Source organism: Meriones unguiculatus, chromosome 8 (genome assembly GCF_030254825.1).
Source record: "Meriones unguiculatus strain TT.TT164.6M chromosome 8, Bangor_MerUng_6.1, whole genome shotgun sequence".
NCBI lineage: Eukaryota > Metazoa > Chordata > Mammalia > Rodentia > Muridae > Meriones > Meriones unguiculatus.
This window is the reverse complement of record NC_083356.1, coordinates 90027206-90045650: the sequence shown is the minus strand read 5'-3', so window position 1 is coordinate 90045650 and position 18445 is coordinate 90027206. Positions and strand designations below refer to the sequence as shown.

The window sequence follows — 18445 nt, the reverse complement described above, 5'->3', positions numbered from 1 at the left end:
ACTATTCAAAGAATCAATGAAACAAAAAGCTGATTCTTTGAGAAAATCAACAAGATAGACAAACCCTTAACCAAGCTAACTAAAAAGCAGAGAGAATCTATCCAAATCAGCAAAATCAGAAATGAAAAGGGGGACATAACTACAGACACTGAAGAAATCCAAACAATCATTACGTCATACTACAAAAGCCTATACGCCACAAAATTTGAAAATCTAAACGAAATGGACAATTTTCTTGATAGATTCCATCTACCAACATTAAGTCAAGATCTGGTAGAAAGACTGAATAACCCTGTATCCCCCAAAGAAATTGAAGCAGTCATTAACAGTCTCCCCTCCAAAAAAAGCCCTGGGCCTGATGGTTTCAGCGCAGAATTCTACCAGACCTTCAAAGAAATGCTAATACCAATTCTCCTCAAACTATTCCACAAAATAGAAACAGAAGGAACACTACCAAACTCATTCTATGAAGTGACAGTCACCCTGATACCCAAACCACACAAAGACCCAACAAAAAAAGAGAACTTCAGACCTATCTCTCTTATGAATATTGATGCAAAAATACTCAATAAAATACTTGCAAACTGAATCCAAGAACACATCAAAGATATCATCCACCATGACCAAGTAGGCTTCATCCCAGGCATTCAAGGGTGGTTCAACATACAGAAATCCATCAATGTAATCCGCCACATAAACAAACTGAAGGAGAAAAACCACATGATCATCTCCTTGGATGCTGAAAAAGCATTTGACAAAGTCCAACACCCATTCATGTTTAAAGTTTTGGAGAGATCAGGGATACAAGGCACATACTTAAACATAGTAAAGGCAATATACAGCAAGCCTACAGCCAACATCAAACTCAATGGAGAGAAGCTTAAATCAATCCCACTGAAATCAGGGACAAGACAAGGCTGCCCACTCTCTCCATATCTCTTCAACATAGTATTTGAAGTCCTAGCCAGAGCAATAAGACAACTAAAGGAGATCAAGGGGATACAAATTGGAAAGGAAGAGGACAAAATGTCACTATTCGCAGATGATATGATAGTATACATGAGTGACCCCAAAAATTCAACCAGAGAACTCCTTCAGCTGATAAACACCTTCAGCAAAGTGGCAGGATACAAAATCAACTAAAAAAAAATCAGAAGCCCTCCTGTACACAAAAGACAAAAGGGCTGAGAAAGAAATTAGAGAAACAACACCCTTCACAATAGCCACTAATAACATAAAGTATCTTGGGGTGACACTAACCAAGAAAGTGAAAGACCTGTTTGAGAAAAACTTCAAGTCTCTGAAGAAAGAAATTGAAGAAGATCTCAGAAGATGGAAAGATCTCCCGTGCTCATGGATTGGTAGGATTAACATCGTGAAAATGGCCATACTGCCAAAAGCAATCTACAGATTCAATGCAATTCCCATCAAAATACCAACTCAATTCTTTACAGACCTTGAAAAAAAGATTCTCAGCTTCATATGGAGAAACAAAAAACCCAGAATCTCCAAAACGATCCTGTACAACAACAGATCATCTGGAGGTATCTCCAACCCCAATCTCAAGTTGTACTACAGGGCAAAAGTAATAAAAACTGCATGGTATTGGCATAGAAATAGAAAGGAGGATCAATGGAACCGAATAGAAGACCCAGAAATAAACCCACACACCTATGAATACTCGATTTTTGACAAAGCAGCCCAAACTATTCAATGGAAAAAAGAGCATCTTCAACAGATGGTGCTGGTCTAATTGGATGTCTACATGCAGAAAAATGAAAACAGATCCACATTTATCACCCTGCACAAAACTAAAGTCTAAGTGGATCAAAGACCTCAACATAAAACCAGATATGCTAAATCTGTTAGAAGAAAAAGTGGGGAACAGCCGTGAACTCATTGGCACAGGAGACAACTTCCTGAACAGAACACCAACAGCACAGGCTTTAAGAGCAACAATCAATAAATGGGACCTCATGAAACTGAAAAGCTTCTGTAAAGCAAAGGACACCATCATCAAAACAAAACAATTGCCTACAGATTGGGAAAGAATCTTCACCAACCCTTTATCTGATAGAGGGCTAATATCTAGTATATATAAAGAACTAAAGAAGCTGAAAAGCAGCAAACCAAGTAATCCAATTAAAAAATGGGGAACAGAGCTAAACAGAGAATTCTCGACAGAGGAATATCAAATGTCAGAGAAACACTTAAAGAAAAGCTCAACGTCATTAGCCATTAGGGAAATGCAAATCAAAACGACCCTGAGATTTCACCTTACACCCATCAGAATGGCCAACATGAAAAACTCAAGTGACAACACATGCTGGAGAGGTTGTGGAGAAAGGGGAACCCTCCTCCATTGCTGGTGGGAATGTAAACTGGTACAACCACTTTGGAAGTCAATCTGGCGCTTTCTCAGACAATTAGGAATAGTGCTTCCTCAAGACCCAGCTATACCACTGCTAGGTATATACCCAACATTTGCTCAAGTACACAATAAGGACATTTGCTCAACCATGTTTGTAGCAGTTTTATTTGTAATAGCCAGAACCTGGAAACAACCGAGATGTCCATCAACGGAGGAATGGATACAGAAGTTGTGGTATTTTTACACAATGGAATACTACTCAGCAATCAAAAAAGAGGAAATCATGAAATTTGCAGGCAAATGGTGGGATCTAGAAAAGATCATTCTGAGTGAAGAATCCCAGAAGGAGAAAGACAAACATGGAATATACTCACTTATATAGACCTAAAAGATATGATAAACATAATGAAATCTATACACCTAAAGAAGATAATCAAGAAAGCAGACACGGGGTATGATGATCAATCCTCATTTAGAAAGACAAATGGGATGTGCATTGAACGTATGACAGGAGTCTACTGCAGAAAGCATAGAAAGACTCTAGCTAGCAGTGTTCCAAAGTAGATACTAAGACTGATAACCAAACCTTCGGCAGAGTGCAGGGAATCATATGAAAGAAGGGGAGTTTGATGTGGAAAGGATAGGAGCTCCACAATGACCAAACATATCTGGGCACAGGGTCTTTTCTGAGATGGACACTCAACCAAAGACCATGAGAGGATAAAACCTAGAACCTCTGCTCGATGTGACCCATGATAGCTCAGTAATCAATTGGCTTCCCATAGTAAGGGGAACAAGGACTATTTCTAACAGGAACTCAATGACTGGCTCTTTGACCTCCCTACCTCCCAAGGGAGGAGCAGTACTGTTAGGCCACAGAGGAGGACTTTGCAGCCAGTCCTGAAAATACCTGACAAAACGGAGTCATATGAAAGGGGAGGAGGTCCTCCCCTATCAGTGGACTTGGAAAGGGGCAGGGAGGAGATGAGGGAGGGAGGGTGGGATTGGGGAGGGAAGGAGGGATACAGCTGGGATACAGAATTAACAAAATGTAACTAATATGAAAAAAAAAGAATTGGAAAAAAAAAAGAAACTATTTTGCTTCTAAATATTTTCCATGTATGAATGTATCTGCTTTTCTTTTTCTTGAAAAGTTTATATATATATATATATATGATTTACTTTTTTATTTTATGTATGTTTTGTTTGCATGTATGTCTTTATGTATGTGTGTATGTATGCCACACGTGTGCAGTGCCTGCAGAGGTCAAAAGAGGATGTCAAAACTGGAGTTAGAGACAGTACAAGCTGCCGTGTAGGTGCTGAGAACCACAAGTGTTCTCCACAAGAAAGGAAGTGCTCTGAACAGCTGAGTCATCTCTCCAATTTTTTCCCCCAATTATTGACTCATTACCTGTTTGTATTTTTTCCCTTGGACACTTGTGTATTGCATTAAATATTTTCCAAAAACATTACTTTTAATGGTTGGTGTAGATTTTTGGGATCTGGTGTGTTAGTTTAACTACTTCCATTTATTTTGTGGCCATAGATTTTCTTCAAAATTTTCATAAACAATAAACATAAACCATAAACAAACCTGATAAATGTTCCTGCAAATATAACCACACACACCTTAATAATTCACCTAGAATTAGTTGCTAAAATAGGAGTGTATGATTTTGGGGCCTTCAGACATTCTTTAAATGTATGAAGTCCTAGAAAAGGATTTAAGGTCATGTTTCTGAAACTTCTGAAGCTTATGTATTGTATTATTTTGAAAATATTAAAATGTGTTCTATTTGCTTTCAGGACTCTGGTAGTCTTGTCTCTTACAGAGGTCCATCACCCGTGATGCTGTCAGACTTTCTTTTTACAACTTACAGTGTAGACACTGAACACTTTCTCCTGTTTTCCAAATTTAGCTTTTTAATATTACTATGCTTTAAAGAAACCCTATATCCTACAACATGCTTCCCATTTTTACCTTAGAGACCAATGTTTTTTTTTTGAGACCAATGTTGTTTATGTGGCTTCATGAAACGCTAATAAAATCCATTAAAATAGAAAAGACTGTGATATTCAAGCTATGCCCTTGTCATTAGCACTTAAGATCTAAGATTCAGTTTATGCATCAGCCTAATCTGTATTTATTTCACAGACAGTTCTATAATGATGAAAGCCAAGTGTGTGTTTTTATGTATGTGTGTGTTCTGAGGGAGATAGTTGATATGATTCTACCAATGGTTTCATTTTTTTTTCTGCTTTCTTTCAATATGCAAATGTAGTCTCTGAAAATTGGCTTTGAGCAAACTGAATTTCAGTGGCCTGATTTTTTTTTTTGGTGCCCTGGCTTCTTCTGACCATTTAGAATGTAGGTAAGATGTTATCCCCCAACCCCAAACTATAATGTGAACCACAGGTAACTCGTTATCTGTAATTAATCCACAGACACTTTCTATTTTCTGTTTATTAGCAGCATGATTCTGTTTATGGACTCTCTTTTCACAGGAATACAAAAACTGAATAGGGGCCTTGACTCACTTTTGTCTTCCTATATTCATGCTTCCTATATTAATTAATCATTTCCTGGTGATTGTGTATATTCTAGTCAACATGGCTTTATATTCGGATTTTCATCACTTGAGCTTATGATACATTTTCGCATCACATATCTAAAATGAGAGAGGTTTTAAAGGAAGCCAATGAATGTATGCATTTTGATAAAATCTAAGAAGCATTTTTGTGTTCTAGATTTATCCCTAAGGATCTCACAACTTCTGAGTGACACCTTCAGTACAGAAGATAAGGCTTTTATGAAGACTAGTCTATTTATTTGTGAACTATCAGTTTTATTAAGTAACATACATTAATTGTATTAATAAAGGAACTAGAAAATGAATGCAACACTATTAAAATTCAGCTTACATTTTTAACAGCATGCTATTAATGCAATAGGCCAACTTTTCAATATACTTACATTCTTGTCAACATAAGAATGAACTTATGCATTATTAAATGTATTTTAAAAGTCATACTCAAAAAACTATGGAGATAAATATCAGAAAATATGACACTATAAAATAATTAAATAGCCATTTTTCATAAATCTATCTGAATGACATCAAATGCCATAAAGTCATTAGAATAATGTCAAACTTTATTAACAGTAAATATAGTGAATTTACTTTTGCACGATAATATTCTACATCAGTGCACACGACTAATTTGTCTATGATTAGCGGATGAACTTGAATACACAGTAGCACAGAATTAACAGCCAAAGATTATCCAATTATTACGAACAGACTATATTAAGTAAAATATGGACATTATTTGATATGTGATATAACTAAATCATCACTAAACTTTTTATAACATGATTTTAAATTTGGTTTATGAAATATTTTAAGTAGGAAGTCTACCCCCATCCTTCACTGGCAAGAATGAATGTTTTATTTCTCAAACTGCTACTAAGTTTCTTATAGAATAGTCCTTTATATTTATATCCCAAACAGCGTATGTACAACAATGAATGTGACTGGAAAATAATACAATATTAGCACTATAGAGAGCTGAATCTAAGTGACTACTTTTTAGAGTTGCCATATATAACATTTTCACTAATTATCTTTTCATAAAATATTATTTAAATGTACCCTTCACTGTACCTATCCCAGCCCCCATCAATCTTCACATATTTATTCAAGTCATGAATTTTTATTTATGAACATCCTAGTTTCTCTCATTTTAAAGAAAACTTTGAAACATATTGACCCATTTTTTACTGGTTATTATTTCCATGGGGTTCTTATTACGATTGGTGGCCATGGCTTCCAAAACATATCTTTTTGATTAATCCTCTGTAAGAGACCCAAAACCCTATGCCAGACTTTTCTTCCCATAACAAGCATCAACAAATAACTATATTTGTTATAGTTATATCAGCTGTACCAGAACACCCTCAAGAAGTGCATCTTTCCTTGCTTGATAACTAAAATATTCAAGTTCTAGATGTATGAAAGTTCACAACCTGTGTGTCTCAGACATTAAGAGCACTGGCTGTTCTTGCAGAGGAGCAGGGTTCAATTCCTAGCACCCTCATGGTGGTTCACAATGGTCTGTGACTCCAGTTCTAGAGGCAACCCAAAGCCACCTTTTGTCCTCTGTGGGCACCAAGCATGCAAGTTGTATACAGACACACGTGTAGGCAAAATATTCATACAAACAAAATAAAAAAAAAAAGTTTATCACCAGAGAATAGCACAAGAGTCACATGGGGAGGATATACATCCCAAATCTTAAGGTTTTGGGATAGGCTCAAAAAATGTTTTGGCAGTCTTCAGAGTCAAGGTAACAAGCTCCTTGGTCTGGGTCTTCTGTATGGCCAAGAATATTACTTATAACCAGGGCAATTATTTTTGGCTATCAGATTTTAGCAAATCCCAGGTGTGAGACATAAAAATCTTAAACTGCTGGGTGGTGGTGGCACATGCCTTTAATCCAGCACTTGGGAGCCAGAGGCAGGTGGATCTTGTGAGTTCCAGGCCAGCCTGGTTACAGAGCAAGTTCCAGGACAGCCAGTGCTACACAGAGAAGCCTTGTCTAAAAAAAACCAAACCACACCAAAGCAAACCAAACCAAACCTTAAATTTTGAGTCTGACAGATTTCAAGTGGCCCTGGATATCTTTGTGGTTTCACTGGCCTTGTGACCTGCAGTGAAGTGTGTCATATGTGACACTGCTCATATTTTGTTTCTAAACCTCAAGAAGCCTCATGCTTTTCACGGTGGTTCCTTGGAGTGCCACTATCTTGTCAACAACCTCAACTAATTCCCTTGCAGTTGAGAAGTGATGTTGAAGCCCAGCTGTCTGTCTGTCTCTGCTCAGGCCGGTCATGAAATGAATGTAGGGAGCAGCATGTGATAGAGGGTGAGCTGGCTCAGCTGATTGCATAGTGAACTGAAAAGCCACAGAACCAATACTACTATGGCAACAAAACCTTATACTGGAAATAATATGAGAGGCTAAAATAGAGTTGGCTTACAGAGCTGAGAGGGTGGTTAACACTGCGGACTGACAATAAGCCTTAACTTTTATTTCCTTATAATACAAATTATAATAGCATAGCTTGCTATTGGAAAAATGCTACCTTCTATAATTTTTAGAACACAGTAGTCAAATTGTTATTTATAGATAACTATTCAAACTGTTGGAAAGCTATTCAGATCCTAGGAAAATTTACTGATATGGTTAAGTGCAAAAAACATGCCACAAAGTTGGTATAGAATGATGTGTGTGTGTGTGTATTTTGAGTCAGGGTCTCATTATGTAGTTCTAAGTGGGCTGGAATCTACTGCATTGACTAGGCTGGCCTTGAGCTCACAGAGATCTTTCTGCTTTTGAGATTAAAAAGAGTATGCCACCATGCCTAACTTGATGATTTTAATCTAAAAAATGTTATCACATGTCAGTAGAAAAACGGGCTCCCAATGACTACTGTCAGTGTAAGAACAGGATGCCAGTGTCCGTCCAATTACTACTGTATGTTCTTTGGTAACAGGAGCATATTTTCTTTATTTTTATATTTTGTACAATAAGCAAACTACAATTGGGAAAATATCATTTCTAAAAACTTAGGCATAGTATCCAAAGAAGAGGGAATTAATGGTTTTTGCTTCTCAGAAGTACCAGGGAAACTCGTTAATGGAAGATTCATAATCTTTGCACTTACGATGGTGTTACAATTTATTTTTATGCTTTTTTCCAAAAGAACAGAATAAGGAGAATCAGGAGCCATTAACCTGGATGATCTCAATGAAGAAAAGCTGAGCTCCTGCTGGCTTCTACAGTCCCCTGGAATCACTCCTACTTTTCTGCTTGGAATTTCATTTCTCACCCCAGATTCTTGCCCTTCACTGAAGTACTCCTTATTTGTTTCACTTTCTAAAAAGTCCCTCACTTTTCCCTTCCTCATTTTCCCAGTTTTTGTATGACTTCACAAATCTATTTTAGGGTCCTACTTTGGTTTCTGTTGGGATAAACACCACGGACACAGCAGCCTGGGGAGGGGTTAGGGTTTTCCTCACCTTACAGTCCTGTCTGAAGGAAGTTAGAGCAGGAATTCAAAGCAGGCACCTGGATGCAGGAACTGAAGCAGAGACCATGGAGAGACATCGAATGCTGGCTTGTTCCTCAGCGCTTGCTCAGCCTGACTTCTTATACTACTCAGGATTTCCTGCCTAACGGTGCCACAACTAGCACCTCTCCATTGTTCATCAAGAAAATGCCCTACATGCTTGCCTGCAGGTAATCAGATGGAGGTAGTTTTTCAATTGATGTTCCTCTTCTCTGATAACCCTAGCTTTCGTTAAATTGACAAAAAAACTAACTGGGACATTTAGGCTCCCCTTGTAATTCTCTAGTGTACTATCCAGTTCTGTTCTTTTACAAGAATTACAACACAACATTTGGCTACCCTTTTGCCATTTGATTTGACGGCAAAGAAAAAGATGAGAGCCAGAACTTCCCCTTACAGCTTCCCTTTGTAACTTTACAAATATAGAAGGGTGTGGAAATGGAGAGTCTGCATGTGCAATGCCTTCTTTCTTAGTATAAAAACGGAGCAATAACTCATACATACATTAAGTATTTTCAGAATTATTCTTAAAAATAATAGGTTATCATAAGGTATTTACAAAAACAATAAACTATAGTTCTGAACGGTTAGAAGAAAAAGTGGGGAACAGCCTAGAACTCATTGGCACAGGAGACAACTTCCTGAACAGAACAACAGCACAGGCTCTGAGAGCAACAATCAATAAATGAGACCTCATGAAACCGAAAAGCTTCTGTAAAGCAAAGAACACCATCATCAAAACAAAATGAATGCCGACAGATTGGGAAAGAATCTTCACCAACCCTTTATCTGACAGAGGACTAATATCCAGTATATATAAAGAACTAAAGAAGCTGAAAAGCAACAAATCAAGTAATCCAATTAAAAATGGGGAACAGAGCTAAACAGAGAATTCTCGATAGAGGAATATCAAATGGCAGAGAAACACTTAAAGAAATGCTCAACGTCATTAGCCATCAGGGAAATGCAAATCAAAACAACCCTGAGATTTCACCTTACACCCATCAGAATGGCCAAGATGAAAAATTCAAGTGGCAACACATGCTGGAGAGGTTGTGGAGAAAAGGGAACCCTCCTCCACTGCTGGTGGGAATGTAAACTGGTACAACCACTTTGGAAGTCAATCTGGCGCTTTCTCAGACAACTAGGAATAGTGCTTCCTCCAGACCCAGCTATACCACTGCTAGGTATATACCCAACATTTGTTCAAGTACACAACAAGGACATTTGCCCAACCATGTTTATAGAAGTTTTATTTGTAATAGCCAGAACCTGGAAACAACCCAGATGTCCATCAACGAAGGAATGGATACAGAAATTATGGTATTTTTATACAATGGAATACTACTCAGCAATCAAAAAGGAGGAAATCATGAAATTTACAGGCAAATGGTGGGATCTAGAAAAGATCATTCTGAGTGAAGTATCCCAGAAGGAGAGAGACAAACATGGTATATACTCGCTTATATAGAACTACAAGATATGATAAACATAATGAAATCTGTACACCTAAAGAAGATAAACAAGAAAGCGGACATGGGGTAAGATGATCAATTCTCACTTAGAAAGACAAATGGGATGTGCACTGGACGTATGACAGGAGTGTACCACGGAAGGCATCTGAAAGACTCTACCTAACAGTGTTTCAGAACAGATACTAAGACTCATAACAAACCTTCGGCAGAAGGGGAGTTAGTATGACATGGAAAGGACAGGAGCTCCACAAGGACCAAATATATCTGGGCACAGGGATCTTTTTTGAGACTGACACTCCACCAAGGACCGTGTATGGATATAACCTAGAACCTTTGTGTGGATGAAGCCCATGGTAGCTCCGTAACCAATTGGTTACCCATAGTAAGGGGTACAGGGACTATTTCTGACAGGAACTCAATGGCAGGCTCTTTGACCTCCCCACCCCCCAAGGGAGGAGCATTCCTGCTAGGCCACAGAGGAGGACTCTGGAGATACCTGATAAAACAGGGTCAGATGAAAGGGGAGGAGGTCCTCCCCAATTAGTGGGCTTGGAAAGGGGCAGGGAGGAGATGAGGGAAGGAGGGTGAGATTGGGAGGGAATAAGGGAGTGGGATACACCTGGGATACAGAGTTAATAAAATGTAACTAATAATAAAAAAATAAAATTAAATAAAAAAAAGAAAATTATCTGTGATATATTCCTACATATTTTTCCTATTTTGCAACTTTTTTTTTGCTTCTGTATTATAAAGACTTTCATGAAGAATAGCAATAACAAATCCTTGTGCACATCTATATAAACAGAGAAAAGTGGCACTTTTTGTATTTTATCCTCATACGAAAAGTATTTTGGCTACGTTAAAGGCAAAATTTTTGCAGGCCAAATTATATATAATCACAAATACATAATCACATAATCATCATTTAGTTGCCCAATAGATCTCTTCAAATTCATCCCTCCCAACTAAATGCTATCATGCTCCATCTGACTAACATGTTTCTCTTTCTTTCCACAGCCAACCCTGCTACCGGCAAATACCATTGTATACATATATTACATAATATATATATATATATATATATATTCTGTGAGACCAATGAAATCATACAGTATTTGTCTCTGTCTAACTTTTTCACTTCAGGTAATATCCTCCAGGCTGTTGCAACTGGTAGAATTTTGTTCTTTGTAATGGCTACACCAAATTCCTCTCCCTACCCTGTGTATGTGTGTGTCGCCTTTTTTAAAAAAATATTCATTCATCTGCTTATACATAACATATATACACATTCTGAATCCACAATACATATATAAATAAAGATTTCTCTTCCACATACTCATTCCCTCCTTGGGATATATACCCAGTCATGACACTGCTGTGTCAGATAACAGTTCTCTTCTAGTTTTTGTTATAGGTTATCATCAACTAGTCTTCCATAATGGTTATCACTAGTTTACTTTCTCATCAACAGTATGTAGTGTTTTCATTTGCTACATCTTCACCACCAACTGTTATCTTTTGTCTTTTCAGTAACAGCCATGCTTGTTGGAGTGAAGTGGCATCTTATTATAGTTTTAACTTGAATTTCCATAAGTCCTCTTTTAAAAAAGGACTTATTTTTTCCTTTTAAATTGGATTATTATTTTGCTATGAGTTTAAAACATAAGCTCTTTATAGTTTGTAAAGTTCGCAAATACATTTTCCCTGTAGGCTGTCTAGTCCTACTTTTTGCATTATTTCATTTGTTGCACAAAAAACAAAGTTTACACACCAAACTCCAGTTTGATGCAATCTTGTCTGTTCATTTTTGCTTTTGTTATCCGCACTTTTAGATTTACCTGCAAGTGGCATTATGTATTTCTTTTATGTTCTCTTCCAGTATTCTAAGTTCAGGTGTTATGTTTAAGTATAAAACCATTTTAAATGAGAATCAGCTTACCTTTGAAGTGAAAACACTGCAATAGTCAATAAGACACTTGTCCAAGACAGTGTCTCAGCATATGTATAAATATCTAGGACCACTCAGATCCAGGCAATCTCCAGCCAACATGATGAGATACAGGACAACTATGGTCTAATGAAACATCTGATCAGCTCTCTCAAGAAAAAAGATGAAGAGAGTGCTTTTTTATGTATTTTAGAAAGGTAACCCCCAAAGCATACAAACTACATGAAGTAAGTGCTCTTTGATTGTGTTTAAGCTCAGACATCAGAAACAAAATGCGCAGTGATATCTACAGATGTTATGTGAGATCACATTTTAGTCATCTCAGCACGGGCCTGCTACTCACTGGGTGCTGAGAGTGTCCAGGAATACATGCTTACCAAACAAAACTTATGCACAGAGTACTCAAGTTAGAGACTGGGAAGGGAATTTCAAAAACCCAACATGAAGCATAAAGAAACTCAGAGGACAAATCAATTAAAAAGCTAAACCTAAAGAAAATAGTCTTTAGCAAACAATTTTAAAAAACACACTAGTTATAAAAAAGGATTTTGGACAAAATCTGACTTATAAAAGTATTTGGCTCTCACAGGGTTTATAAATAATAATAACAACAATAACAAATAATTGGCAATATTTAAATAAAAAATTTCAATGAAAACATACAATTCCTGTTTACCTGAGAAACTGGACACTGAGTAACAGTAGGTCAACATTTCTGCCTTGCCACAGTTGTCTGGAGCACGGCAGTGGCTGCTTTTCCAGAAAGGGCTTGGCTCTCCAGTTCACTTCAGTGTCCTCCTGCTTCATTCCACCATTCTGGCCTCTGTAGACAATTAGGTTTCCAAATTCTGGAATAGAGAGGACTTTGAGATAAGAGCTGAAGCACTCACTTTAGCTTTGATAAGAGGCAAGATTATTTTTTGTTCATCATTTAAACGATATTCTCATTTCCTTTAAAGGGTAGAGGGTGAGCTCTCTGTAGGCTAGCACACATTCTGTGTGTACAGGAACACCACTAAACCCGTTATATCCATAGCATGTAGGTAACTGTCTTATTAAGGAGGCAGAGTTGTCCCTTAGCTTCGTGATTTTTGAGTCAATGACTACATAAGTAACTCCGACCCCTGTATCGGTGCATTTCCACTGTTTCCAATATCATATTACCAGTATCTTAGTGTACCAAATTTGTATGATGTACTATGATGGCCGCTGAAAACCCAAACACTAGGAAAACATAGTCCACATCCCTAGGTACTTACTACAAGGGAAGAGTTAGAGAGGATTTAGATAGTCAAGTTAACACTTGATGGTCCTAACTATAGCAGGGATACGTAAGGAATGTTAGAAGAGCATAGAACTAGTCTAACATTCAAGGAAAAGGGTAAAGGGCAATGGCTACATTTAGGACAGGCAAATAAAGGTCACCAGGGGACTAGAGACTACACTGAATTCATTCAACATTTTTCCATCACGAAACATTAATATGAAAGAGTTTATATGAAAGAGTTGATAACATTAATATGAAAGAGTTAATATGAAGAGTCTATTGATAATGCATGTAACACTATACTCATTTTTAGCTGATCAAACATAAAGGTTTCATTTTGTCAGATCTTTAACTGTGACATGGTAACGGATAAAGCTGTGACTATTTACCTGATTCTTGAAATGGAAAAATGATAATGTGACATCCACTGGAACTAATAGTGTTATTTTTAAAAAGTACTATCAAAGAATGGTTATTTATTTCAATGAGAATGGAATATTAGATGGCAGAGAAACACTTAAAGAAAGGTTCAACATCCTTAGTCATCAGGGAAATGCAAATCAAAACAACCCTGAGATTTTACCTTACACCCATCAGAATGGCTAAGATCAAAAACTCAAGTGACCAACACATGCTGGAGAGGATGTGGAGAAAGGGGAACCCTACTCTACTACTGGTGGGAATGTAAACTTGTACAACCACTTTGGAAATCAATCTGGCACTTCCTCAGACAATTAGGAATAGTGCTTTCTCAAGATCCAGCTATATCACTCTTAGGCATATATACAAAATATGCTCAAGTATATAACAAGTACATTTGCTCAACCATGTTTGTAGCAGCTGTATTCGTAATAGCCAGAACCTGGAAACAACTCAGATACCCCTCAACCGAGGAATGGATACAGAAACTGTGGTACATCTACACAATGGAGTATTATTCAGCAATAAAAAACAAGGAAATCAGGAAATTTGGAGTAAAATGGTGGAAACTGGAAAAGATCATCCTGAGTGAGGTATCCCAGAAGCAGAAAGACACATAGGGTATATACTCACTCATAAGTACGTATTAGACATATAATATAGGATAAACCTACTAAAATCTGTACACCTAAGAAATTAATCAAGAAGGAGGACTCTGGCTAAGATGCTCAATCCCCATTCAGAAAGGTAAGAGGATGGATATCAGAAGAGGGAGAAAATAGGGAACAGGACAGGAGTCTACCACAGAGGGCCTCTGAAAGGCTCTACCCTGCAGGGTATCAAAGCAGATGCTGAGACTTATAGCCAAACTCTAGGCAGAGTGCAGGGAATCTTATGGAAAAAGGCGGAGATAGTAAGACCTGGAGAGGACAGGAGCTCCAAAAGGAGATCAACAGAACCAAAAAATCTGGGTACAGGGGTCTTTTCTGAGACTGATATTCTAACCAGGGACCATTCATGGAGATAACCTAGAACCCCTGCTCAGATGAAGCCCACGGCAGTTCAGTGTCCAAATGGGTTCCATAGTAATGGGAATAGGGGCTGTCTCTGACATGAACTGATTGGCCTGCTCTTTGATCACCTCCTCCTGAGGGGGGAGCAGCCTTACCAGACCACAGAGGAAGACAATGCAGTCAGTCCTGAAGAGATCTGATAGACTAGGATGAGAAGCAAGGAGAGGAAGACCTCCTCTATCAGTAGACTTGGGGAGGGGCATTGGTAGAGAAGAGGGAGGGAGGATGGGATTGAGAAGGGAGGAAGGAGGGGGCTACAGGGGGATACAAAGTGAATAAACTGTAATTAATAAAAATAAAATAAAAATTAAAAAATAATGGAATATTAGAAATTAATGCAGGGGAGCAAAGGTTGAAAAGGAAGCTGGGTGCAACAACAGTTGTGGGAGGTGGGGGTGGGAGATGTGAGAGTTCAAAGTCAACTTTGGTACAAAATGAGTTTGAGGTCAGGTCTGGTTAAAGGTGCCCCCAGCTCACCGACAAAAACAAACAAGTGAACAAATCCAAAAGAAGCTAGACATTGACCAGGGTGAACTAGACAACACAGTGTCGAGCTGTAGGAAACTATATCCTTCTTTGTGAAAGGAGTCCTGAGTGAAAGAAAGATGATGCTACAGTGCTACACAGCCAAATGCACAATTGACATTAGAATTATGTTATCTCCTAGAAACATGTTAGACACCTTATACATACATAGGTTAACTTATTTAATCTTTATTACAACTCTTCAATGCAAGTACTTTTAATATTTTTATTACAGAGTGAAACTAATCGAAGAGAAATGAAGCAACTTTACCTCCTTTCCAGTTTTGGTATAATTCACACTCACTTTCTCTCACCCCAAGTATTAATCATCATCTAGCATTTATACATTTTACTGTTTATCCTATCCCACTTGTCTCCTCTGGAAAGAAGGCAAACATAGTAAGCAGAGGGGATATAGTAGACCTTATAACAGACAAAAATCTTTGAGATTTTTTTTTAGTTTAACAGCTTTTCAAAGACTAGCTTTGTACCATGTTTTCTCCAAGATACAAATACTTTATAAATGCTTGAGTTAAAATATTTGCCAGGATGATATGATAGTATATATGAACGACCCCAAAAATTCAACCAGAGAACTCCTCCAGCTGATAAATAGCTTCAGCAAAGTGGCAGGATACAAAATCAACTAAAAAAAATCAGAAGCCCTCCTGTATCCCAAAGACAAAAGGGCCGAGAAAGAAATTAGGGAAACAACACCCTTCACAATAGCCACTAATAACATAAAGTACCTTGGGGTGACACTAACCAAGAAAGTGAAAGACCTGTTTGAGAAAAACTTCAAGTCTTTGAAGAAAGAAATTGAAGAAGATCTCAGAAGATGGAAAGATCCCCCGTGCTCATGGATTGGTAGGATCAACATTGTGAAAATGGCCATCCTGCCAAAAGCAATCTACAGATTCAATGCAATTCCCATCAAAATACCAACTGAATTCTTTACAGACCTTGAAAATAAGGTTCTCAGCTTCATATGGAGAAATAAAAAACCCAGAATCTCCAAAACAATCCTGTACAACAACAGAGGTATCTCCATCCCCGATCTCAAGAGCTGTACTACAGAGCAATAGTAATAAAAACTGCATGGTTTTGGCATAAAAACAGAAATGGAACCGAATAGAAATAAACCCACACACCTATGAATACTCGATTTTTGACAACGAAGCCAAAACCATTCAATGGATAAACGACAGCATCTTCAACAAATGGTGCTGGTCTAATTGGATATCTACATGCAAAAAAATGAAAATAGATCCATATTTATCACCCTGCACAAAACTAAAGTCCAAGTGGATCAAAGACCTCAACATAAAACCAGATACTCTAAATCGGTTAGTAGAAAAAGTGAGGAACAGCCGTGAACTCATTGGCACAGGAGACAACTTCCTGAACAGAACACCAACAGCACAGGCTCTAAGAGCAACAATCAATAAATGGGACCTCATGAAACCCAAAAGCTTCTGTAAAGCAAAGGACACCGTCATCAAAACAAAACAATTGACTACAGATTGGGAAAGAATCTTCACTAACCCTTTATCTGACAGAGGACTAATATCCAGTATATACAAAGAACTAAAGAAGCTGAAAAGCAGCAAACCAAGTAATCCAATGGAAAAAATGGGGAACAGAGCTAAACAGAGAATTCTCGACAGAGGAATATCGAATGGCAGAGAAACACTTAAAGAAATGCTCAACCTCATTAGCCATCAGGGAAATGCAAATCAAAACAACCCTGAGATTTCACCTTACACCCATCAGAATGGCCAAGATGAAAAACTCAAGTGACAACACATGCTGGAGAGGTTGTGGAGAAAGGGGAACCCTCCTCCACTGCTGGTGGGAATATAAACTGGTACAACCACTTTGGAAATCTATCTGCGCTTTCTCAGACAATTAGGAATAGTGGTTCCTCAAGACCCAGCTATACCACTGCTAGGTATATACCCAAACTTTGCTCAAGCACACAAAAGGGATACTTGCTCAACCATGTTTATAGCAGCTTTATTTGTAATAGCCAGAACCTGGAAACAACCCAGATGTCCATCAACGGAGGAATGGATACAGAAATTATGGTATTTTTACACAATGGAATATTACTCAGCAATCAAAAAGGAGGATATTGTGAAATTTGCAGGCAAATGGTGGGATCTAGAAAAGATCATTCTGAGTGAAATATCCCAGAAGGAGAAAGACAAACACGGTATATACTCACTTATATAGACCTAAAAGATATGATAAACATAATGAAATCTATACACCTAAAAAAGATAATCAAGAGAGCAGATATGGGGTAAGATGATCAATCCTCGTTTTGAAAGACAGATGGGATGTGCATTGAATGTATGACAGGAGTCTACTGAAGGCATCTGAAAGACTCTAACTAGCAGTGTTTTCAAAGCAGATACAAAGACTCATGACCAAACCTTTGGCAGAGTACAGGGAATCATATGAAAGAAGGGGAGTTAGTATGATGGGGAAAGGACAGGAGCTCCACAAGGACCAAATATATCTGGGCACAGGGTCTTTTCTGAGACTGACATTCAACCAAGGACCATGTATGGATATAACCTAGAACCTCTGCTCAGATGTAGCCCGTGGTAGCTCAGTAACCAATTGGTTTCCCATAGTAAGGGGAACAAGGACTATTTCTAACAGGAACTCAATGGCAGGCTCTTTGACCTCCCCACCCCCCAAGGGAGGAGCAGTCCAGTTAGGCCACAGAGGAGGACTTTGCAGCCAGTCCTGAAGATACCTGATAAAACAGGAACAGATGAATGGGGAGTCCCCCTATCAGTGGACTTGGAAAGGGGCAGGGTGGAGATGAGGGAGGGAGGGTGGGATTGGGAGGGAATGAGGGAGTGGGATACAGCTGGGATACAGAGTTAATAAAATGTAACTGATAAGGAAAAAATAAAATTAAAAAAGTAGATATTAGACATATAATATAGGATAAACATACTAAAATCTGTATACCTAAAGAAGCAAGAAGGAGGACCCTGGGTAAGACAATTAATCCTTACTTAGAAAGGCAATGGGATAGACCTCAGAAGAGGAAGAAAGCAGGGAACAGCAAAAGAAGCCTATCACAGAGGGCCTCTGAAAGAGTCTACCCAGCAAGGTACCAAAGCAGATGCTGAGACTCATAGCCAATCTTTAGGCAGAGCGCAAGGTATCTTATGAAAGAAGGGGAAGATGGGAAGACCTGGAGGAGACAG

General features: G+C 38.1%; 1 protein-coding gene across 5 annotated transcripts in view; it reads right to left on the bottom strand.

Moving 5' to 3' along the window:
* Positions 1-18445, bottom strand: part of Mbd5 (methyl-CpG binding domain protein 5) — a 355636-nt gene that overhangs the window by 83967 nt on the left and 253224 nt on the right. For all 5 annotated transcript variants that reach the window (XM_060390126.1, XM_060390125.1, XM_060390127.1 and 2 more), the window contains one exon: positions 12607-12778. The gene's annotated coding sequence lies outside the window, so the exon portion shown is untranslated. The remainder of the gene's footprint in view (positions 1-12606; positions 12779-18445) is intronic.